Source organism: Podarcis raffonei, chromosome 11 (genome assembly GCF_027172205.1).
Source record: "Podarcis raffonei isolate rPodRaf1 chromosome 11, rPodRaf1.pri, whole genome shotgun sequence".
NCBI lineage: Eukaryota > Metazoa > Chordata > Lepidosauria > Squamata > Lacertidae > Podarcis > Podarcis raffonei.
The window spans coordinates 34040446-34064872 of record NC_070612.1 but is presented as its reverse complement, the minus strand read 5'-3'; the positions used below and the strand labels follow the sequence as shown (position 1 = coordinate 34064872).

The 24427-nt window shown below is 45.8% G+C and overlaps 2 long non-coding RNA genes across 2 annotated transcripts in view; one reads left to right on the top strand and one right to left on the bottom strand.

Moving 5' to 3' along the window:
* The first annotated feature begins 212 nt into the window (after positions 1-212).
* The window catches only part of LOC128423134 (uncharacterized), a 121246-nt gene continuing 97031 nt past the window's right edge, over positions 213-24427 (top strand). Inside the window, exons 1-2 of the long non-coding RNA XR_008332689.1 lie at positions 213-441; positions 14798-14846. This is a non-coding gene — a long non-coding RNA (uncharacterized LOC128423134). The remainder of the gene's footprint in view (positions 442-14797; positions 14847-24427) is intronic.
* LOC128423135 (uncharacterized) lies at positions 16901-19247 on the bottom strand. The gene is made up of 2 exons (XR_008332690.1): positions 18826-19247; positions 16901-17089 (listed from the first exon to the last, which is right to left on the bottom strand). It is a non-coding gene; the product is annotated as an uncharacterized LOC128423135 (long non-coding RNA).

Sequence of the window (24427 nt, the reverse complement as noted above, 5' to 3'; positions counted from 1 at the left end):
ACAGGACCGGATGCTTCCCGTGGCTTCCCGAATCCTCGCGCCTGCGTTAAAATTAGCCGGCTGAGGCGCCTCGCCCGGTTTCCCTTCTCTCTCCCCCACCCCGCCCCGCCCTTCCGCGAGCGCTATTTGGTCCTGGAGGGGAGGGGTAGCTACGGAGGGGGCGTCGCGTCCCAGCAGCCCAGTTAAGGGGCAGCCCCAAAGCCACCTCCCCTAGCCGCTCCACCTCGTTCTCTATCAGGCGCGCGCGCGCACACACACACGCACACGGGCTCTTGGCTCGCGCTGAATGAACAGCGCTCGGTTCGCAAAAGTCAGTCACAAGTATAAGCGCAGGGGGGCGGGGTGCCGTCGAGAGAGGCGCTGAGGAGACGCCTGCGAAGGCCGCCAGCTCGGGAGAGCGCCTTGGCCGACGCCTGCGCTGCTCATAGGGCCGCTGCTGAGGTGAGTTACGGGGAGCTGGAGGGAGAGCGAGCTGCGGCTGGAAGCGAACCCTCTCGCCCTGCTGTGGCGCCAGCCCGAGCAAGACTCGGCGTCCTTCTCCTGGCTCCTGAGGGGAAACTCGTGAGGGTGAGACAGAAGGGAGAGAGGGAGCGGCGGCGACGGGACGCCGACCATTTCAGCCGCGCGGGAGAAGAGGGGCGAAGCGGAGGAGCGGCGGGTCGCCATCTCCCGCTCCTTTCCTTCCCGCGCTTTGCACCCTTGAGGCAAGAGCTCCGCTCATCCGCTCTAGAATCCCAGAGGGGGCGGGGACTTTAGAACGCTGAGGACTAGCTGGCTGGCATTATTTTACCATTACTGTACTATTATTATTCGATTCTTCCCGAGCGAATGTGAGCGCCTTTCCATTTCTTTGCTGTTAACGAAGCTATTTCTGCAGAAGAGGGAGGGGATAAATACTCATGCTAATGCGAATACAAATAGATCCCGAAGTTCGATCATCAGGTGGCAACCTACCTATAGGGTTAAAACAAAAAACCTCGACCAAACTGAACTCCCGAGGCCTTTTGGGAATTTCTGTGGGCATTTATTGCCATTTCTGGGGTCTGCGATGGAAGTGGCGCACTTACCCCCGAGGCAGGGGGATCTGAGGTGGCATGACAGCCCTTCGAAAAGGCCAGGCGGTGTTCGAGACCAATTCATTTCTTTATTTTAAAAAGAAAGAAACAGGAGGAGGAGGAGGCTATTTCTCAGGGCGTGGTTGTTTACGGAGGGAATGTCGTTTGCTGTGACGCTGGAAAGGTTGGCACTTGTTGGCTCACAGGTGTGAAGACAATTAGCTTCGTGGGAAAGGAGACCAGTTCTCGCCTGGTTTGGGTCCTGGCTTCCGCACCGGCGGGGCCTGGCACTGGGAGCAAGCAGACAAACCATTACCAAAGGCCTCCAGCTTCATCCAACTCTTGGAAACCCTTGAGCAAAGAGAGCTGGCCGCCAAGCGGGTTCCATTGAACCACCCCGCATTAGCTCTTGCATAAAATATATTATTATAAATCTATCCTCAGTTCAGATATTAGCTTTAAGCCGGACTGATCCTTCTCCATATTAATTCTTTTCTGTTTTCTGCTTTGTTAATAGACCTGTGGATCTCCTAAGGGATGATGATGATGATTGGGGGAGAAATCAAATTGTTTTGTCTTAACTGGGCTGTGGAAGATTGCGATCCACAGGCCAGTTAACCAAAGGCCTCAGTTTAGGAGTTCTGTCTTTACTTTCGTTTAAGTGCAGCTCCAAATACATTCGGCAGTGGCGGATACACTTCCAGCTGAACTTGTCAGAAAATGTGCTCCCAGATGCCAGGCCAAACAAATTTAATAGTTACTATAATGCTGTAATACCAATCAGAGGCCCGGTTGACCTTTAAGGGAATTTACTTCCAAATGGGCCTGCTTGCGATCGGGATGCAGCCTCAAGTATTCTGGATTAGCTGATAAGTAGATTGGTGTGCCAAATTTTGTTGGCAGAATTTAGCCTGGGAATTGACTTTTTTTTTCTGGGGCGGACTGTGCAAAGATGTTTTAATGAGGCTGGGGAGGGGAGGGGAAACCTTTTGAAAATGGCTGCAGAGCCGGCCACTCCCAGGGAGTTATGCAATAGGCCCACCGCATCTCCAGAACTAGCGCCAGCAGAGAGAGCTCTGCACACTGTCAGCTCTGGACTAATCGGCTTGTTTCCTTTCATTGATTAGCACTCAAAAAGCGTGGACAGAAGACGACCAGATTGGGGTCGGGGCGGGGGGAGTGGATTTTGAAGATGACATTTTAGGACAAAAGGTCAGGGCGATTCGTAGTGCCACTGACTAATCTGCGTTTCCTTGTTCAATCTGTATCTTAAAAACAAGAGAGGAAATGTATAAATTGTCTGGAAACCGTTCTCTCCGTTTAAGGATTCATGCAAGCAATTAAGAAAAGAGTTGCAATCTAGTAGCGCTAAAATACCTAAAATGTGAGGGAAAGACCAGTATTTTATTTAAAACATTCGCAAGTGGGTTTTAAATTTAACGTGTGTATAGCATATTACAATAACTGCATTCGCTAATTCCCGAATGATATTGCCATTGCCATTGTTATTTTGTTTTAAAAGCAAGCATAGCAGCAGCAGTTTTCTACACTTACTAGAAAGGAGGGGAAGGGAAGGACTGAGTCAGTCTGATCCACACAACCAAGCTAAGCCGAAATTGTTGGCTTTAAATCAGTTTGCGCTCTATGGCAGACACCAGACTTGATCAGCTCCAGTGCATAGAATTGCTTGGGACTGTGTTGTGGACCAGGCCGAGAACAACTGCAACCGTTTCCATTTCTTCCCCCCCGCGGGCCAAGTCAGTGTGTTTAGGTATGTCCAGAAGGGAGTAAAAGCACGTATTGGCACTACATCTGCCTTGGAGAATTGCGGTTAAATGACGCCCTAGCCTTATTCTGGGAAATTCAGTGTCGTATAACGGGTGGAGAAATCCACGTTTAAATACATGCGCCGCAACGCTGCGTGTGTTTCCTCGGAAGTACATTGGACCGCTTTCAGTTGTACTTACTTCCTAGTAAGACTGCCGAGGACTCCAGCCTTTGGCATGCAAGAACAAACAACAAGAAGAACCGAACCGCAAACAAAATTTAAAAAATTGACCCACCCAGCTCGCTGCAGCAGCAAGCAAACTTAATTTTCTCCTATCCCTGTTTCTTTTATTTATTTCTTTAAAGGCCCTAGGTGTAAAAAAGGAAAGAATAAAATAAAAAGATTTATTTATGAATAGGTGTGCAAGACATAAGATATACTTTCTCTCTCTCGCGCTCTCTTAAACATACGCACACGCTTAATTAACTGCTGAAATAAAGATATGAGCGAAATGGCTTCTTGTTCCAAGCATAGGTACTCAGCTACCTGCTGCAAGTCCTGCGTATTATTATAGGCCTCCTTTTGTCTACCCAATTACTTCGCTGCTCTTTCTGTCCCTGAAATTAAGGATTCCCCTTTCAAAAACGAGCTCGACCCTTTTTTTCGGGGTGGTGGTGGGGCGCTCAAAAAGATCCAATGAGGAACCTCGAAGTTGCCTCCTAGCAGAGAGCGGGAAGATACTGTTCCTTAATGTTACCTTCCTCGGGCTAGTGAAACAGTGCCGCTTCTGTCAGCGAGCTAAGAAGTCATCATACATTCAAAAGGCTCAGGGGAAATATATTTTTAAAGGGGAAAGTCGCTCCTCCCTCCCCCCCCTTCCCCAGCCATCTAGAGCAGCGGCAGAGGGTCTACCTGGCCAGATCGTGGGCCTGGCGACGGGGAAGGAGCGAGGCAGGCGAGCTCTGTGGGCAGTCAGTGCTCCCGGCTCTGCGCATCCGCGGCGTCCTTTTCTGCCTTCGTAAGAGAGCCCAGTTAAGGATTTCTAATTGCTTTCTAATTTCGGATTAACCTAATCCTTTATGATTATCGTTTAAAGAAGAGGATTGTCAGCGTTCAGTGGTCTAGCTTGGAGTTTTGATTTGTTTACTTGTTTCCCCAGAGAAGACTAGTTCTGGAAGACCCAGTATTGCACGATTACAGTCCATTGAGTCTCCCTGAGCGTTGGTGGTTATTTGTGGTTAAATCTCTCTATCTATGCTATCTATTTGGATGACTGTGCTAGGGCTGTGTTTCCTGGAATTTTAAGAGTGGCTGAAATCTAGTTGCGAAGGTGTTAAATACAAGTCCTGGGTTCCCTACCCCCACTTTCCCCCCTCTTTGTTGAAGATGTTATATCAGGGAGACTAGCGCGATCTTAGCTGTTTAAACGCTTCTTTTATTCAAATACACTCGCCCCCTCCATCCTTCCCACCACCCTTTGGATTTGTGTGGGCAGCCAGTAGGTGTCGCTGTCCCCCCGCTGGCCAGAATAGGGTAGCCAAGAGCCATTCAGGGGCAAGGAATGCTCTGCCTGGTCCTTTCCCTCCAGGGATCCATTAAGGCTGCAAATAGCCTCAAAGTGGCAGACAGCACTGGCTCACCTCTCGCACTTGACCATCCTACCAGGACGGGGCGCGCGAAAGTTGTGTCCGTTTAGCTGAGGCATTTTCTGGAAGGCCTCTTCCTCTACTTAAATGGGCACAAGCAATGGATGGGCCGAGCGAGAGAAATCCAGTGTCGGGGATCACCGTCCGCCCCCCACCCGGTGCGCCATCTACATCCAGATTTTAACTTGGTCTCTGCACAATATAATCGCTGCCTCCTTCCAGCCAACCATCCAATTGGTAAGAGAGAGAAAAGGGCCTAATGGAAATAACCAAGGAAATAACAGATCACATCAGATTTTAGAAATTTTTAAATTTTAAAACCCGGTGCTGAATTAGGGAGAAGTAACCATAATAAAAAAAAAACACCTACCCAGATTTAGAAAATAAAACTACTCTGCTACTGGGGGAATATGTGGACTGACGCTTCTTCTGGAAATGTTGGGCTGCAATCAAATCCGCATTGGCTACTTTACGCATGTGAGCCTGACCTTAACCGTGTTGAATACTCTCAGTGTTATTGACTCACCTAAATGCTTTTATAACAAAGAGCTTTGCCCACGTCTACACCCACACACACCTTTCCCCAGTCCTCATCCTCTACGGAAAACTAGTTCTCAATTATCTGAAATCCATATTCATTTCCAGACTATTAAAAGCTCTACCCCCATCTCCTCTTGCCTTCTGCCTTGAGATGTCATGCAAGAGATTATTAATAAACAGGAGGCTGGGATTTTATTTATTTTGTAATCTTTCAGGAAGAATCCTTATCTCCCCCCCCCCACGAGGTGTTTTAAGCGTGCCTTTTACACAAGACTCGATCTCAATTTATGAATTGAAAAGGGGGGAGGGGGAGGATTCGTGAGAGAAATGTTAAGCTAAATTGGAGATGATTGGCATAGTGCATTTGCATTCGGAATGTATCTCATTTCAGTGGAAATTGTTCTTAAAAGCATGCAAACAACGCTGTGGGCTACGAATGTGCTGTGGTTGTTGTTGTTGTTGTTGTTGTTGTTGTTGTTTTTAAAGTTCTGCTTCCAGATCTATATAACACACCTTCCCACTTTGCAAAATCTAAAGAATCCTAAAAATTGCACGTTTTCATACGTGAAGTGTTTCTATACGTGTCTCATCATATCGAACGTGTCTTGCGAATACGTATTGCAGGTTTAAAGGGCGGAGGACCTCGAGAAAGATAAAAGCAATGAATTTGCTTTTTGGTTTTAGAGATCCCACTAAATTGAAACGAAGAAAATATTATTTGGAGCATTTTCTGTTTTTCTGACCCAGTGCTTAAATTATGAAAAAAGTGGTCCTTGGCTGTAGAAGACTTGGCACGAGGGGTTATTATGAATGGGGCGGTCGTTATCTAACGTTTACCCATGGGCATCGCATCGCTGTGTATTTGGGGTGCAATCCTAAACGAGAGCAATGTGCGATACGATATAATGGTGGTCGTGGGCGACTCGCTACTTATTGTTCGCGCCGTCATGGCTCGCGTTTTCGTGGCATGTGGCACAAGACGAGGCAGCTGTCCCTTGATCTCCCTGGGGCCCAGGCACTTGAGGTGCTGTGGGTGGGGTGGGATGGGGTGGGTGGGGGCGAAGAGGGAGACGAGGAGAAGAGGGGAGGGGCTGCGAGATGCAGGAGGGCCGTGGAAGTGGCCTTCACAGCGAGAGCAGCGTGCGAAGGAGTTGGGATTTGTGCAGATTGCGAGGCTCATTCAAACGCCGCCCGCTGGTGCTGCGATTCGCAGGGACTCGGCCTCCATATGGTAATTTTAGCAGGGCAGGGGGCGGAGGTGTGTGGGGCGCGCGCGTGTGTGCCTGTGTGTGTGTGCTTGTGTGTTGGAGTGGGTTCCCGACTAGCAGCTAGTAGCTAAGCTCGGACAGAGCACGGGCACCGAAGGCAGCGGACGCTACTCTGCACCTTTCTTGCAGCGACAGCATCCACGGAGCCGTCGACCCCAGGGTAGCAGGAGCCAGCGGGAACGGGAGAGAGCTGGGGTTAGCAGGAAGCAAGACATCGCATGGACCTCGGTAGGGACTTAAGCATGATAACGACACCTAGATCGAGGTGTGTGTGTGTGCGAGTGAGAGAGAGAGAGAGTGCACTTGTAGGCATGGGGTAGACGCCCAAGCAGATGCCTGCGATAACAGATCTGCTCCTTGAATGGACACATATTTTACTCCCACGTATGTATCCTTCGTGTGCGGCGATCCTCTTTAGATCTCTGCAGGACTAGAGCTATAGCCAGCTCAGATGGTTCACGTGGTTTAATTAGTCACTCGAGGAGGTTGGGATTGTCTCAATCAGCGAGGTGTCCCCAATGTTCTATGTAAATGGCCAAGTCGACTGGCAGTCGGTGCTGTTGCTGGAGCCATATATATATAGGCTCTCTCTATATATAGCTGAGTGTATATATGTGTGTATATATATATATATAGGCATATATATATGGCATGTGGCGAGCATACTCACCTAAATGTATTGTTGCCCGCGCTCTCTCTCTATGTATATATATAGGTAAGAACTAACCTAATGGAGGAAGAGTGTCTGGTGCCCCCCTTTAATGTTTTACGTGTCGCCATCTGACCACTTTTTATTGGGTGACATATCATATGAGCACTTTAGTGTAGGGCACGTAAAACTGGAGATGGAGGTAGGGCTGAACATGCCATAAGAATGCTCAAAGAACTAAAGTGAGCAGCTCGGGGAAATAGATGCTGCATACCACAAAAACGAAAAATTGCTCTCCTGAGCCTTTCTCAAAACATATGTATGGCTGGCTTTGAGGAGAGTTAACTTTCACCCTATGCCTGTGTGCAGGTAAGTCATTCATGCTGTGCCTAATTACCTATGCATGTGCTTTGGCTTACTTGGCTTTAAATGGGTATGTGATGTAAGTGTGCGTTCATTGTTCTTTTGGGTGTGAACCCTGCGTTATTTTAAAGACGTATATAGATTACAGGGAGAGGGTGAAGGAAATGTTTTATTTGTAAACAGGATCGAACTATTTAAAAACAAAAAACACCGAACTCCAAATAAAATGTCTCTCAAATAACCTAATATTTTAAGGTAGATCTAGGCCCCTCGGCTTTCGAGCAAACAGAAAAGCATTCGCATAATAGACACTGATTTGAAACAGCATATCAAATGCATTGTCGCTCAGTAAAGCGGTGCTTGGCTTTAAGCCAAGCAAGTTTTAAACGAAATGCAATACATTACTAATGTACCGCAGCTAAGATAGAACATACAACATGGTTGAAAATGTCTTCCTTAGATAAAGCTCTCCCTCACCTGGGTCTGGGCACATTTTTAAAGAGCGTATTTGAAAATTAAAGGTTCCCGGAGCCAAAACAGAAATAAATGTTCATACAAGGCAGCCTACAGCACTTTAAACTGTCCCTATTATGCAAGCTTCGGTTTTGCTCCGCCCTCTATTTTATTATATTGCTCATGATGAGGTTACTAATCAAACTTTTGAATCTCCGGTTGCTGCCATTATCGTCGATCAACATAACATGCAAGTATATATTATATTTTTTAATATAGAAATCCAACCAACCGACCTCTCCTCTTTTTTATTTTTTAAAGAGGCTCCTGACGCTTGAAAAAAATTGCGTTAGGAACAATGTCGGTACATATTTTGTAAGCCCTATGGAAAAGGAAGAAGCAGGGAGCAAAATTGCATCTATAGAGCAGCGACACGGCAGAACAGAGGTATTGCCAAATCATAAACAAACAAAAAATATTATTTTTTAAAAAATGTTTTGTTTATATAAAGAAAAGAAAAGAGAGAGAAAGGCAATCCAAAGACCGTAACTTCCAGTAAATGTTTTAAAAATGCAAATCTACCTTTACATATGCATCAGTATGAAAAATAATACCCGCTGGAGCCAACCGGAGCAGCAGCAGGAGGAGGAGGAGGAGAGCAGAATGGCGCAGCGTTGATTATGCAGAGAGAGAGACGTCTGGGCTGTGCCGGAGCCTCCGGGTAACCTGCTCGGCTTCTGCGGCTTCTTCTCCCAGCAGCGCTGCGCGCAGGCCGGCTCCTTCGGTTGGCGCCAGGAGCCGATCGGCAGGAATCTCATCCCCCCATGTTTTAGCAGATCTTGGCCATTTGGGCTTTTGCTTGTTTGGTTTGGTTTTTTTGGAGAGGGGGGCAGTTGCTGCTGCTGCTGCTGCTGCTGTTGTTTTAGGACGAAAGGCTTGCTTTGGTGAGCTCAGCTTTTTCTCTCTCCCACCCCCGCCCTTCTTCATCATCTTCTTCTTTTTTTGCGTTCCTTTAATTAAAATCTTCAATGAAAGGAGGCGATCGCTCCGGGAATCTACAGTCACTTCTTCAAGCGGCAGGATTTGCATATTTTTTTAATGCCCTAATTTCCTTGATGTATGTAAATGTAGCCGGACGTACAGTAAGACTCGAGCTGACGTCAATGGACGTGACCTCGCTGCTAAACCTTGAACGTGAAGCTGGGATGAGGGAAAGCGGAGAAGGAGGGAGGAGAGCGAGAGAAACGGGGGAGAGAGGAGGAGGAGGTGGAGAGAGAGAGAGAGAGAGAGAGGGAGGGAGAGGGAGATGCGAGAGAGCAGTAGCTGCTGCTGCTGCTGCTGCTGCTGTGCAAACAGAAACGGCGGAGACGACCGGAAGATGCAAAGAGACAGCCGAAGACCCGGCGAAGACTCCTAGTCAGATATCGCCAGCTCTCTCTGCCTCCTTGTACAGCACTGTGCGAGCCTGGCAGCATCTCCCTCTAACAAAATAAACATTTGCATAACCCCTCCGCCTCCCAATATATTCCCTCTCTTGATAACAAGAAAGCAAATGCAACGTGTGTGTGTGTGTGTGTGCGCGTGTGCGTGCGCATGCATGTAGGGGAGATGTCCCCAGTAGACCTATTTTTCTCTCCTCATCCTCCCAATGCACAGCTCTCTGAAGTGGTGATACAAAAGTGGGGGTGCAGGACTGCTTCTCCTCTCCAGAAGATCAGGGGCTTCAGAGAAGGACCATAGCCAGCTATGTATGTGCCACTCACCACGCCAGCTTACGTGTGTTGCGTAGTACAGTGGTGGTGTTTTGCAGTGTGAAGGGAATGCCGATGGCACGTATGTATACAAAGAGGAGGAGGAGGAAGAAAGAGTGTGAAATAGAAGAGGGAGAGAGGAGACATTCATGGCCCCTATATGTATGAAGGAAGGAAAAGAGAAAGGCGAGGACGACTAGGAAAAGCACAGGGGTGTAGCTAGATCACCTGTGAACTTGTAACCTTTGGCAATTCAACCTGATCATCATACAGTTTTTCTGCGGGCTCAGATGCCGAAGTCAACCTTGAACATGGTCTTCTTTTGGCTTTACTGTATTCTGGTTTGCAGCCAGAGACTGAATGTAAGGATAACCCGGATTCCTGCAGTCAATTCTGCACTGGACTTTTTTATTTTTTATTTTTGGAAGAAAAAGGAGCTAAAGAAGTGGTGTGCGGCGTGGTGGAGGTGAGAAGGATGTCTGGAAATCTTGCTTTCCCCGTCCCCTCGCCTGTCATCCCTTCTCGTTCCTGTTAAACACAACAATAGTATTATTTGATTCGCAAGCGCTAGGTCGAGTTTTCTCGAGGATGGCCCTATATTTGGAGCCTATCCAGCTTTGGGTTTTTTTGAGAGAGGGGATGAAGACCCTCTTCAGTCAGCGTCACCTGGCTCCCTTTCCACCATCCAACCCGCAAACCATCCTTTCGACGTGGTCCACCATGGCATTCGCTTCCGATTCTGCCAGGGCCTTTTGGAAAGGTATAAGACAGCCGAAGAGGCAAACGAGCGCCTTCCCCTTAATCCTCCATCCAGTGATTCACCTGTATTAAAATATCGAGGCAGCCTTGACAGTTAGAAGCATTTGGGCTCCGTATTGTGCAGGAGAGCAATACGTAGCCCATGGAACATTCTGTCCCTGCTTGCTACAGAGAGAGGTGCCCCTGTGCAAGATACAGATATATCTATATCTATCCCCCGAATAATGTGTTCTTTCTCCGCTCTTTATTAGGCTGGGGCAGGCAGCTAAGCAACAGCCAGAATACTCCTGCCGTGGTGGGTGTGTAAAGAGAAGGCAATGGCAGCCATTGACGAGAACACGAGTGACAGCCTCTTCTTAGGCTACATTTGGCGGGAAAGTTGCTGCCAGAGCAGAAAGGTCTGTGCTTTCAGACGGCGCCTCTCCCTCCTTGGGTTTCTCATTAACGGCTTCCCCGTCCCCCCCCCACCTCCCGGCAGCCCACATTTCCATACGAGATGCTCATTTGAATCTGTGCCCCCTCCCTTCGCCTGGCTCCACCCCTGCAAGCCTCCCCCCTCTCTATCCCAGACACACGTCTCCAACACGCAGCTGTGGACATCTCGCGACACACCTACAAGCGACACCCAACGGCCTCTCAGACGCAGCCCTGCTGCTGGGGAAACGTGTCCACATGCAAACCTCGTCGGGAAGGAGACGCACCAACCGAAGCGCTTCTCTCCCAAGGCGCGGAATCCTTAGCAACGCCCCAGCACACACTGGCCATACTCACAAGTCAGTATTCCTGTATGCACTCTGAGCACCCGAAATCACACAAGGGGCTAGCCTTCTCCGTTGCGCAGCCCTACACCCGTGTCCTAGGACACAGACGCACACGCGCTCGCTCGCATCCTATTGCACTGAAACTTGCGTGTATAGGGCGCAACCTGCACCCGCGTTCTTCCAAATGAACCGTACTAGGGCTCATTCTCTTGCCAGCCTCTGTGAGCAAGGAGGACGGGTGCCCTTTCAGATCCTTCTGCGCCGAAGACATCAACTCGAGCAGCCTGGTGCCGTTGGCTTTTACCTAAAAAGCGTTTAAGAAAAGGAAAAGAAAGCCGATGTTGAAGTACCGGCAGCCCAGGCAGCCCAAGTGTTCGACAGAGTCCTGACCTACCGCGGAAAAGCACGGAGCAAGTTTACAAAAAACTCAGATGGCCATGAGTGTTTTGCAGAGAAGAAGGCAACAGCTTAAACTCACAATAGCTCGGTTGCCTCAAGAATTGAAGAAAGAAAGAAAAGGAGTGAGAAGGGAAGGCAGGCAGGAAGGAAGGCATAGAGAGCAACTCTATTCTTCGGAAGGAAACATTAAAAAGAAAAATCGTGAAAGTGAAAAGTTTTTTGTTTTGTTTTTAAAGGCGGGCTCTTGATGCAAAGGCAGTTTTTAAAAAAGAAAAGAAGAATTCCACGCAGAAATGCATATTTCCCTGCTCTTCCACCACAGGGAAATGTAGCCATTGCTCCCGTTTAGGCTAGACATTTCTAATTTGTTCCGTCTGTCAGAAAAGGGCTGGGAGAGGGTTTGGTGCAAATTCATTATCTCTGGCAACGCATAACGTATAGCAGGGATTGAAAAAGACCGTGGCAATGGACGAACAATAGGGCTTCAGTTCGCGAGCAACAAAAGCGTTGGGGAAACTGGTTGAATTTCAGAGCACGTCCTCCTTTCCAGAGAGGGCTGGGCTAGACCTCGCCAACCCCCCCCCCGCCCCCGTTAAAAAAAAAAACTTGCAGAGTGGCTCACACATACAATACTTCACTTTCTACTCTGGCGCTTTGTGCAAGCTGTATTGGGAAAAGAAAACTGTTTGTTTAAATCCCCTCTTCATTCTCACCCCCCTCTGGATGGAAAAGGACCCATTTTAGAATCCAGTCGTGCAAGTGTTCTACGATGGAACTTTAAAAAGCCAGTTATAAATAGAGATGACGAAAGGGATGATCCGAATCTTGGGAGACTTTGAAACTGCTTTCTGCGATTTAAAAGGAAGTTTTGGCTAAGGAATCCTTGTTGCTTGCCGAAGATTCCACCACATTCACCTAAGATCTAGGATCAGACTGTCCTTCCCCCCTCCCCCCCCCAATCTGTTGGAACGAGAAGAAACGAGAAAAAGTAAGTATATCTGCCGACTTCTCACGACTAGCCTTCTTTATAAACTAAATGTGGGAAAACTGGGGAAGGGAGAGAAAGTGTGGACTATGCGAGAACTTTATGCTACAGTTGTTCATCTGATTCATGAGCGGTGTGTGTGTGTTACTCTGAACGTGAACTCCATCGGTGTCTGTGTCAGGTTCAGGGCTAGAAAGAGGAAGAGTGAGATAGTTGCTTCATTGAACAGGTTGCATTGTTAGAGCTCCCATTGACTTTCCCTGGAAGCTAGGAGAAAGATCAACAGAAGTGGAGAGCTTTATGGGTTAACCGGAGAGCTTCTGATGATTTTGGACGTGTGATATGAAACCTGTTGGCGTTGCAGGCACTTCCTCGGGACGAGGGGGCTATTAATTAGCACACAGATTGACAGCGAAGGAGGGGGGAGGAAGAGAGAGAGAACAGTGAAAAATGGGAAGAGAAAGTGTTCGGTGAAATTGGTAACTCTGGCTGCACATTTGCTTATTTTAGAGAAGGGTGCAAGGGAGGCGTTTTCTCACAATGCATTTAGATCCAAACTTCCCGACCTAGCACCTCCCTTTGATCCCCTCAACTTGGACTTTTGTGGCTATACCAATTGAAAGGTATACTATTTACTTGCATGAGGGTTGAAAAGAGTGAGGAGAGCTGTTGTTGTCGTGTCTTACATCTAGAGAAGCAGTTCTTTCTGTAACTTCAAATAGGCATGACTGGTGAAATAATATGTCTAATGAATTCCTAATTTGAATCTCATTCCCTACTTGGACTGCCAAATTTATAAAGAAAGTAGTGTAATTAAATTTATGGCAACGTGAATTTGCCTCGCAAGTGTATGTGGATTTATTTACCTTGGCATTGTTTGCAAGGAGCTTTCGAGGTGTAGATTAGAAGCCGTTGGCAACGTTTTCATTGGTTTTGCTAGTTCTGAATGAGACGCTCAGGTTGTGGGTTCGAGAGCGCCTGCGAGGAGTGTGATAGCTTGGGAGAGTTGCGAACAGCTCCATGCACAAGTCAGTTAAGGCCCAAATCCTGTACAAGCTTACTTGGGAGTAAATCAATGGGGCTTGCCTTAAGCAGACACACACACAGGTTTGCGTCGTAGACCGACTTAGGTGATAGGTTTTGGAGTCGATGTCGCCCTTGGATTTGAGGCGGTTCAGCTAGCGTTGGGTTCTAGATCGGCCTAACTCCCAGACTGCCTGGCTTCCCTGAGCTTCCGGAGTCTTGGAGCATCCAAAGCACAGGTTGCTATTAAGCCGGTGGAGTTTCGCCTCCACGCTCTCTCCTCCCATCTACCTTGAATGCCACTCACTCTAAGCACACCCAGTTCGCCAGCTCCAGCGGGGAACAAAGTCGAGAACCATGTATTTATGCAAGAGGGCTCATTTTTTTAAAAAAAGGTGGAAGAGGAGACTGAAGAAGGATACCCAGTATATTCAGGGAAAAGAGCAAATAGTGCTTCTCCTCGTCCTTTTTTTAATTTTTTAAACACACGTGATTGATTGGGAGTAGCATTAAGACACCCCCTTTCTCTCCCCCCTCCCTTTTTGGCTGAGGTGATTAACACCATCCTGTGATGCAAAGAAGAGGGGTGGAGTGGGGGTGGCGGTGGCGAGAAGGAATACATGCACGAGCACTGCTCTTCTTTGAGTAAATCTGAGTCTGTTTAGAGCCAAGCAGCTCCATGAAGCCAGCCGCGATCTGAACCTGCGAGGCTTGAAAACCCAGAGAGAGAGAGCGCGTTTTGCATATTTTGAAAGTGGAGGCTAGGTGGAGCCTCCGACCTTTATTAAGCAACTGGCAGCCTACAGCATGTAAATACAGACGCCTCTGCCTTCCCTGCCTCCCACCCCACAAATCAAGCTATTCTTATAATCTCAGTTTAGAAATTCGGCCTCCCTTCTCTCATATTCTGGGCTTTCTATCCCAGTTTACCACTGAGGATATATACATATATATCTAAAATGAAATATTTAACTCTTCTGACACCCGAAAAGAACATACACCCCTGGTTTTCTTTTCCTGTTCAGTATATAGATTCATCTTAAGAAAATAATATTAGCAGCTCTTTGGAAAATGCAGTTTGGAGCCACGGGTCTCAATCCATCAAGAAGTTCTCCTGAGCAGCCCTCATGACGAGAGCTGGTGCAGGCAGCAGGATAATGCCCTACCCCAACACATTAATTTTCATGGGGGTTGCGCAGGAGAACTTCCTGGAGGATTTTGCCTCTAGGATTCAGTGGATTGGCTGATCTGCTGCTGCTGCTGCTGCTGTTGCTGTACAGGCCTTGAATCAGAATGCACTTGCACAATCCATGAATAAACATAAATATTTATTTTTAAATGATCGTTCGCCTCTCTCTCTTTTTGTCTATTTTCCAGAGCCAGACAGAAAGCGACCGTCAAATGGAGTGACAATCAGCACATAAAGGTAATCCCTTTTAAACCTAATGATTAAATTAAGAAATGTACGTGGCTGCCGAATAAGCAACAGCACAAAAAAATAGCAAAACATTTGCCTCTGAGAGACATTTTCAGACCCTTTACCTTTCGCACCCTGGATATTAGGTGCGGCAATACTGCAGACATATGGTCGTAAATATATTGTTTGTGGAAGGTACAGTAGGTATAGAAACCAATATCAGGATTGCAATAAAAATCCAAGCAGGTACAACGAGACTTCTTGGGGCATGCAGATTCGAGGAATAAAATGACTTTACACGGGGCTCCAAAGAGAGGATTGCAGTTTATGTTTAAGGCTGCAATCCAGTTTCCTGTGAGTAAGTTCCATTGAATTCAATTGGACTTACTTTTTAGTAGCCATGTGCAGAATTGAGCTGTAAGTGAATTATCGAAGAATCAGGGATTGGAGTGTGTGCTCTTCAGTCTCGGGATTATGGGCATCCTTTCATGGGAGCCTAGTGGGCTTCCTATATAGACACCCCCTTCCCTACCATGAAACCGGAGGACTTGTCCCGAAGGCAGAATTTTGGTTCGTAGGAGGTGCAACAGATAAGATCCACTCGCAGGTTAACAGCGCTTGTTTATTCCAAAGGAACCCCTTGCAGGATTCTCCGCCTTTACGTCACAACCATCTGGAGACCCATAAAGAGATTAGAAAACAAGCATGGCAATCACATCCAAATCTACAGGCCATTTATTAGAGAGCCTAGTTAGAGTTCAGGATCTTTCAAATAACGCAGATTGCTTTAAAATGGCGATTCATCGTTCTCGGTGAATTTTTATTTTAAAATAAGGCTAACCCACTTACTGGAAATGCCTATAATGAAAAACAAAACAAAACCCAGCAACATGGCGGTGTGGGCAGTTTAGCATTGCCAAAGGCTGCATCTCCTGCTTAACCAAATGCGGTTTATTTTACGGACATACGGAATTGTAAAGAATACCTGGAGAGAACAATTGATTCATAGGCACTGTAGACATTCAGAGACGTCAGGGGTTTTCTACGCTGCCTTAACAACACCTTAGTCTTAAACACACGTAATTGAAAGCAACTGATAATTCTTCCATGTGCAGATATTTAGAATAACGTGTGGATTTCCTAGACACCTGCAAAGCAAAGGAGAAGCAGGAGGGCGACCCTTTCTGTGTTTAATGATCAGCAAGGTCATCCTTGTGACGTTAGCTGTTTTCACGTCATGAGGGCTCCAAAGGCTATCGATCTGCAAAACGACACAGGTGTGTTTCTTGATCTACGTGGTAACTGATAGAGGAAAACAAGTCATTCTCTTTTTAAGTGCAGGAGGTGAATAGTAGCAGAAGTCCCATTGAATTCAATGGATCCTGAAGGCAGCGTCAAAATAAATAAGAGCCAAGGCTTGCCTCCTTAGCCAACTTCATTTTAAACGCATTCAGGCGCGTGTACACACGTGTATATATGCCAATATGTATAGCATGCCCAGAGAGACCTCACGTTATCTGAATGTTCTTGTCTCTGATTTTAATGCATCAGCTCATAAGCCTGGTCTGTTATAGCACATGCCCGATCACTCGCACTGCTGCCTCTAGCTACTGCGAAGTAAAGTGGGGGGGGGCAGGGCTTTGTTCTGTGTATCTGCCAATTCAAAGAAGCTCATTAGACTTCTACAGACCATCAGAATGAACGTGTGTCTTTATACATATTGCTGCTCAACACACTAAAGCCGCTGGTACCTATGCAGCCTCAGATGGTTAAAAAAAAAAAGCGCAGCTCACTGCACTGTACATAGGAATCCTCACCATTTTGTTCTGTCTGTGGAAAAACAGAGGCATGGCCTTCTCATGTCGTCTTATATAACATGACACTGACGCCGTAAGCATGGTTTACCTGACTGTGGCATTTCACGATGCATAATTAACAATACAGGGAGGATACTGAATGAAAACAGTTGTGGCTTGAGTGCATCGTCAGTTGTGAAAGTGCTTTGTTTTTGGAACATTTATAGGTAGCATCAACCTAGGAATCATTTCAATCAATTAATCGGGGACTTTGCCTTGCCATTACTTTATTTTGCTTTCCTTTTGCCTGTATATATGGCAGCATTCATCTTTAGCCGTTGACAAGTCTAATTTCGAGTATCGAAAGTAGACATTGGGAAAGTAGACATGTCTCGCTCCACAAAACCCCACAGATTTCGCCCTTCAGGGTAGTGACAGGCATGCAGGTTAGATACCCTGGAAAACACACAAGTATAATGCAAGCACGTTAATATGGTGATGATGGCTGGTTGTGGTTGGTGTGTGGGTGTGGAGTGCACATACACGTAGGTATCGCACACAGGCGCGCGAGCACACACACATACACAAATGTTGCCTTTTTTATATGTGAAGGAGAAAATAAATGCTAACTCATGCAGGTATGGCACATTGTAGGAAATATGCCTTTTTAAAATGCACTCTGAAGACTGTCCTCTAAACAATATTGGACTATATTGAACAGTATAGTATATATTGTTTCCTTTTGCCCTTAACATACTATACCTTAACATGCAACAGCAGGACTCCTGGTTCCTTTTGGAGTGTGGGGGCAGACATAGCTCTGCTGAGTGTTTAAATATAAACTGGCAAGCGGTTGAAGTGCATTTATTAATTTGATCAGTAAACAGCGCAGCTCTCTGCCGTGAGATTCATTGTTTCCCATATAATCAAGAGGGCCTGTAATGTTTGCACTTTACACTGGGAAGAATATATAAAATCTCCCTGTCCGAATTCTATAGCAGGAATTCACAGGGTAATGTCCCTTATGCCTCTTTCTGAATGCCTGCTCCTTTTTGCCTTTTGGGAGGTTAGGGGAATGGGGAGAGGCTGAACAGGGTGTTTATGAACCTTTCAGGATGGAGGGCTTCCCTGGGCATACTGCTTGCCATTGCCATCAGCAGCGGTAGGAAGTTTGAAAAACAACCCAGAGTACATTTTCGCTGTGTTTGGACACATCTTCAAATGAAACGGATGCATTAAAATTGGAAAGGAAAGCCGCATGTTCGCTTGCGCTGCGCTGTCCAGAGCTGGGAAGGGTCAAGGGAAAGACGGGAGAAATGTGCTATGTGTGAAAAGGGCGAGCGGGAGCGCGCGTCGGTTGGAGAGGGGGATTTGCTGGAAACAGAGAGCAGCTCGGAAAGGAAGAGAGGGAGCGAGGCTTGAGCAGCCTGCTCTTTGCAGCATCCGCCCCCCCTCCTCCCCGCGCGCGTAAACTGCGTTGTGCAACCTCCACGGTGCAAGTAGCACTGGCGGAGAGGGTCTTGTAGCCCCTGAGCAGGGAGCGAGAAGTGAAGCCATTTCCAAAGCGCCAGACGGGCAGAGCGAATTAGCAATGCAATGGCACCTCCGCTCGCGCTGCGTAAAGACGCGCGTAGATTCCCAGTCCCAGAAAGCAGGCCCTGCTTTAAGCAGTCATCGCAGCAGCAGCAGCAGCAGCGAGCCGCGAGTGCCTGGCTCAGTCACACACATCTCCCTGCACAGCACATGCAGAGTCTGCCAGAAGAGAGAAAGAGAGAGAGATGCAGGCAAAGGCGCCTCTCCTCTCCTTTCCCCACCCCGCCCTATTTCCATGCCGCTCCCCGCCTCCCCCGACCTGAAACGCTTTTATCTGTCCTTAGAGAGAGATTCCTCCCAGTCTTTGGATATTAGAGAGATCTGCGCTAGCAACGGGGAAGGTAAAAGGCCGCGATATATATATAAATATATATATATATATATTTCCCGCCCCCTCTCTCTCCTCCCGGTAGCGCTAGAGAAGGCGATCCTGTGCTGGTTGGGAGAGTAGGAATGGTGTTCCGAGGGTGCTGCTGCCGCTGCTGCTGCCGCCGCCGCCGCCACCGCTCTTCCCCATGGCGCGGAGGGGGCAGATCGCTGATCGCTCATGCATAGCAATAACCGGGTGTACTTGAGCTTCCTCGTGACATCATCATTACCTTGGTCTCCCGCGGTCCAGGACCTCTGACCTTGCCGGGCTGGTCAACATTTTTTGGCACTGCAAGCCCTCCAATGATAGCCCTTTTCTCCTTCTTTCAGACCGGGGGCAGCAGCAGCAGCAAGCCAGCCAGCCAGCCAGCAAGACCTGCAGCTCCTCATGCGCAGCAGCTCTGGGAATCCTGAGAAATCGTGGATCTGCCAGGTTGCTTCCTCCCCCACCTCCCCTTCAAAACCCGCAAGATATTTGCTGCCACCATTTGGTTAAAATAAGAATTTTTAAGAGCGCTCTGATGCATAATCCGCAAAAGGGATCAGGAGGGAGAGCTGGATCCTCGCACCACCACCACCATCATCTTGTCAATTTCTTCTGAAATGGGAGACACTCCCACACCCCCTGCTTCCTCCTTGCTCTGCGCTGGAAATTGCCGATGGCTTTACATCTTTATAGAGGCTAAAGACTTTTCACGAGAATGAAGCAATTTACAATGCAAATAGAGGCCTGTGGAGGGATGGATGCTTCGCACTCTTAACAGCTTGATGCACCTTAATAGCTGGTTTTACTTTCTGATATTAAACAGATGAATAGTTGGTCCATCGCTGCCGGAAATCGCTGGCTTTAAAGGAGGGAGAAAGAGACAGGATGGGGGTAAAAGAGAAAGAGATAAGAAAAGTTCGGAATAAAACTTTGAAGGCGACGGATCTACTTGGGATGTGATATTAGAAGCACACACAAGTCCAGACACTGTGAAGCAGGTGACAATTGCGCTGAAAGGATGAATATTTTAAGGCACGGCTGGTGTTCTTGGAGAAGTCTATTTGCAGAAACAATCTGGATTCTAGAGAAGGAGGGGCGGAAAAGACCCTCCAGTCGACCTCAGAGCATATGAGGGAAGCGAGTTGTTATCTTTGGTTATCTAGCTGTATGAGTGTGTTGGTCTTCATAAAGCTAGATAACCGAAAGTAAAAACTCCTTCATGATCTTCGTGCTGCACAAGGAAACGAGAAACTCCAGCAAGAGACAGACCCAGCCATGTCAGGAATTCTTATTGAATGGCACCTTTTCTACAGCTCAAGGCGAGAGAGGACGAAATTCAGTGACATACGAGTGCCAAATCTATCTGTACATGTATACATGTACAAGATGACAGGCACAGGATGATGAAGAGTAAACCATACGCTGCAAAGAGGATATGGTGCTCATGGTAAACAAATGCATGTGCAAGTTTTTGGTGTTCTGGGAGGTGGGGGATGATTAAGTTAATACTTTAAGTTCTGATGTAATTGCTTTCCAGCGGTTGCACGCTTCTTCAGAAGCAAGTTCCATTGAATTCAATGAAACTTACTCCTGGGTAAGTGTGTACAAGACTGCAGTCTTTTGCTAAACATTGAGAAACGATTAGCATGTGTTTGGAAGCATAATGTTGTGGCCTGTGTGCTTTTAAAGTATTTATAATTTATTTTTAGGGGTGTGTATGTGTGTTTGTGTGTGTAGGGCCAAACTCTGCCTGTGAGACTTTTAAAAGTTTTGTAGTGTTGCTGGGTATGCTGTTATTCCAAGAGACGAAAGCCAAAGCCTAAAATAAAAAATAAACATTTGGATTGAAGAATAAGGCTAGGTTAATCATTTCGGTCTACCAAGGATCTGGTAGAGTTCCACAAAACTGGGAGGGGGGGAGGAGGAAGCTGAAGGTTGATTTCTATTACCATTACTATTATTATTAAAAAAAATGGGGGGGGGAATCCACCAGCCGACCAGTCTTCTATTCAAAATGCAAGCACAGATGCTTCTCTGTTCCAAAAGGGTTTCCTTGAGGAAGCTACTGAAGCAGAAAAACGTGATGGAGACGAGACTGCCTCCGCCCTTGTCAAAGTGTTAAAAAGTAGTCTGTGTCTTATTCTGCGTCTAGTATTAGAAATGAAAGTGACATTTACGCCAAAACCCACGTGTGCGCCTGCTCTCTTCTTGTTTAAGGATGATCAGATCTATCCAGGAAACTGCTCAGGCATCTCAAACTGAAATAATTAGGACGTATATAGACCTGACCAAAAGAGAGAGAGAGAGAGAGAGAAGGCAAGGGGGTGGGGAATCTGAGGGGTCTGGTCTTGCCTAATTGATTCCGTTAAACGGAATGCCTGAGATGTGAACGGCTGGACGCTCCCATTCCCACGCTCGGGGGCAAGTGGCAAAGCTATGGGCCCGGCAGCCTATGACAGACAGCCCTGTGGGGGTTGCCTATGAAAAAAACATCAAGTGCACCACACCAGACTCATCTCCATCCCTTAAGAAAGTGGAGGCATTTCCCACCCACAGCCATCTGCAGGCTCCCAAGTGGGGACCCCAACTGTTCTGTAGCTGCAGACTGTCTGTTTCTGTTAATTCTATAACCACTGTTTCAGCTACTCATAATCAAATGTAGCTTTGCTTCTGAGATGGAAATTTTCTACAGTGAAGCTCACAAAAGAAAAGTGGTGGGAAGCAAGGTGTTTATATATTTCCTGGGCAAATCCTCTCCCTCTCTACCAAACACCCTCCTCCCCAATATTTAATTTTAATATTAATTACTGCACTTTGCAATTTTTGTTGGTTTTTTTATTTAAAAAAAAAAGAAATTATATTTAAATCAGCTTGTTTTGGAAGTGCAGTCTTTGCCCCTGGGATGCTCCCAAGATAAGAAAGCAGACTCTTTATTTCTGATAAACTTCAGAGCCACCTTAGGCCAGAATACACCCTGTGCATATGTGTGTACATGTGTAACACATGTGATAGCAAATTCCTATGTATTTTTAATCAGCAGTAAGCCCCAGCATATAAACTTGCAGCCAGTAATGACATGCACTTGACATTTAAAAATAAAATAAAAGCAAGGATGTGGCTTTAAAGTAAGGCACCGTGGCCTGCAGACATAAATGATTTTGCAAGAGCTTAGTTTTAAGGAGCTTAGCTTGTTACAGTACTTTGCGCTGAATTTTGGATGGCGAGACTGTTTACAAAAGAGCCGTTTTGGCTGCTGTGCACGTGCCAGAGTTTACTACTCTAGTGACCAATGAACAGTCCCCTTGTTTATTTACTTCGGAAGTTCTGTTTGTGTGACCAGCCTCTCATTGTTAAGTGCCTTGCTGCCTCCCCCCCCTCTTCTTTACTGCATGTCCAGGGGTGCTGTTTACCTAGGGTCATTGTCTACTACAATTAACATTTACATTACAAAGTGTGTGGTTTTCTTAAAGAGGTTCAATTAAGGTAACAAGATGTTGTCTGGGGAAATCTTTTGATTAGCAAAAACAAAAAAACCAAACAAAAAACCTAGTGGAGTGAAATTACTTTTACTTTGTGAAATGAGATCTTATTTACCTCTTGGTCCTTTTCTGTACATTTGTTAAGGAAAGCACCTAAGGATTCCCCCCCCCCCCTTATGATATAATTCTGTGTTAGCCATTGTCACATCAGAATTGTTTTGTACCCTGCTAATGTTTCATGAGTATCAATCAATAAAATACATTTTAATGTTATTTTATTATTATTTATTATTTCTCTTCCTCCGATTTGACACAAAGTAGGTTAAGTTCATTTGTTCATTATTATTTTTACTCCGCATACTGTCAACCTATAACAATTGTGAGAAAAGTTCAGTTTGGTTTGTCATTTACAATATTTCAGTCAAAATGATTTTGTGGCAGTAAGGTGATATTTCTTTTGAGAGCTTGAAATAGCCTGCAAACATAAAGCTTAGTCCACAGAAGTATAAATATAATCTGAGCAGGCCTTTGATGGCTAGCTTTAACACTGGAAGAGCCCAGATCAAATTTATTTAGCATACCATTGCATTGTAAAACAGTTGGGAGTGAAGTTGCAGGCTTGCGTGAGTATGCATGTTAACTAGTGGGAACCAGCCTCATTCTTTTTTGAAAAGAGAGCACCAGATTGCTCTGCAAGGCCAATGTTAAAAAGGCAGCTGAATTTAACACCATCTGGAAGAAAAGATCCCTTCACGACTTTCTCACACCGTCAGACAAAACTAGTGTCTCTTGTTCTGAGCCCTTGTCTATGCGGCCATACAATACTGAGTCATTATACTTTTGCTGAGAGAAAATTTGAGAACACAATATGGGTAACCAGTGAATGACCAAGTTTCATTGTGCCCGCTTAAGTCGATTGAAACCTACGTCTAGAGCCATGAATGGCAGTATTGTTTTCCTCACTAGGGCTATGCTAAATGTCAGCACAGTGTAAAGAAAAACTTGAAGTCTGCAAATAACTTACCAGATCTCAATTATAATATTTTCCCACACTAGAACTAATATCATTGCTAGGCTGTACAATGCACAACATAACAAAAAAGCGACTAAAAAAAGGGGTCTTCATTTAAAAGTTATTTCAGGCAAGCAAACCCCCCCCCCCTTTCTTTCTTCCCAGTTTGGGAGTTTGAATTGCTGAGGTAGAGCCTGGGTAATCCTTTCTCTAGAAGTTCAAGTTGCAAAACTGCTTCTCAAGTAATCTAGAAAATAAACAGCATATACAATCTGTATTCTTAAAAATGTTTCAGCTGGCTGGTTTCATAGTAATGATAGCCTAGAAAGTTTGCTGTGGTTAGCTCTCCAGTTTACTATATTTAGGACTTCTCTTTGAATATTAATCAGTTTGAGCTTGACAAACAACACAGTGTATGTGAGAGGAGCTTTAATGAGGAATTACAGGAGCTTGCCCATACAGGATTGGGTGCCACAATAGTGCTTCACAATGAAATACTTTGCTTTCATCGCTTTAAGAAAATTTATAATGATAACTTATAATGGACCTAACCAGTTCAGCCTTTGATTTAGCATTTAAAAGGGGCAATTGGTGAAATTTTAAAAAATAAATCAGTAGTTTGTGATGTTATACATAATTATGCTGCTTTTGTTTTAATTCTTACTCTCTTCACTATTTTGTTCGCCATTAAGTTTTATTGTATTTTTTTTCAAAAAAACCCACGCTTTTGTTGAGTATTCCAGCTACCAACACCATGAATTATAAAGGACGAATTAACTAGATGAATAGTAAAATGTGATCATAATGGATTACAAAATACTGTTGCTTGAGAGGAAGGGGTGGCAGTATCAAAATGGTTTACCAAAAGTTAATAGTAAAATGTTTTCTTTTCTTAGTGTTGTATCCAGCTATGCTCTACTTGGGTTGACCCATTGAAATTAATTGACATGACTAACTTGGGTACATTCATTTCCATGGGTCTGCTATGAGTATGATTTATATTGAATACAACCCTTAACAATTATGGGTTAGCCCTACTCAAAGTACACCCATTGAAATTAATGGGCATGGCTAACTTTGGTATAGTCATTTCAATGTGGGTCTACTCTACTTGGGTAATAATGATTTTTAAAGGTTTTGAACATAATTCAGTTATTGAACTTCCAAGAGTGCATGGCACTGGCCAGAGTCCTCAATTCACTAAGGTTGCAATATTATACTCACTCACCTGAGAGTAAATTCCATTGGAATCATTAGAGTTTACTTTTGAGTAGACATGTATAGTATTGCTGTTCACTGGAGTAAACTATTTCAGCTGTAGGCCCCAAATAAAAAAAATTATGCATAATAACTAG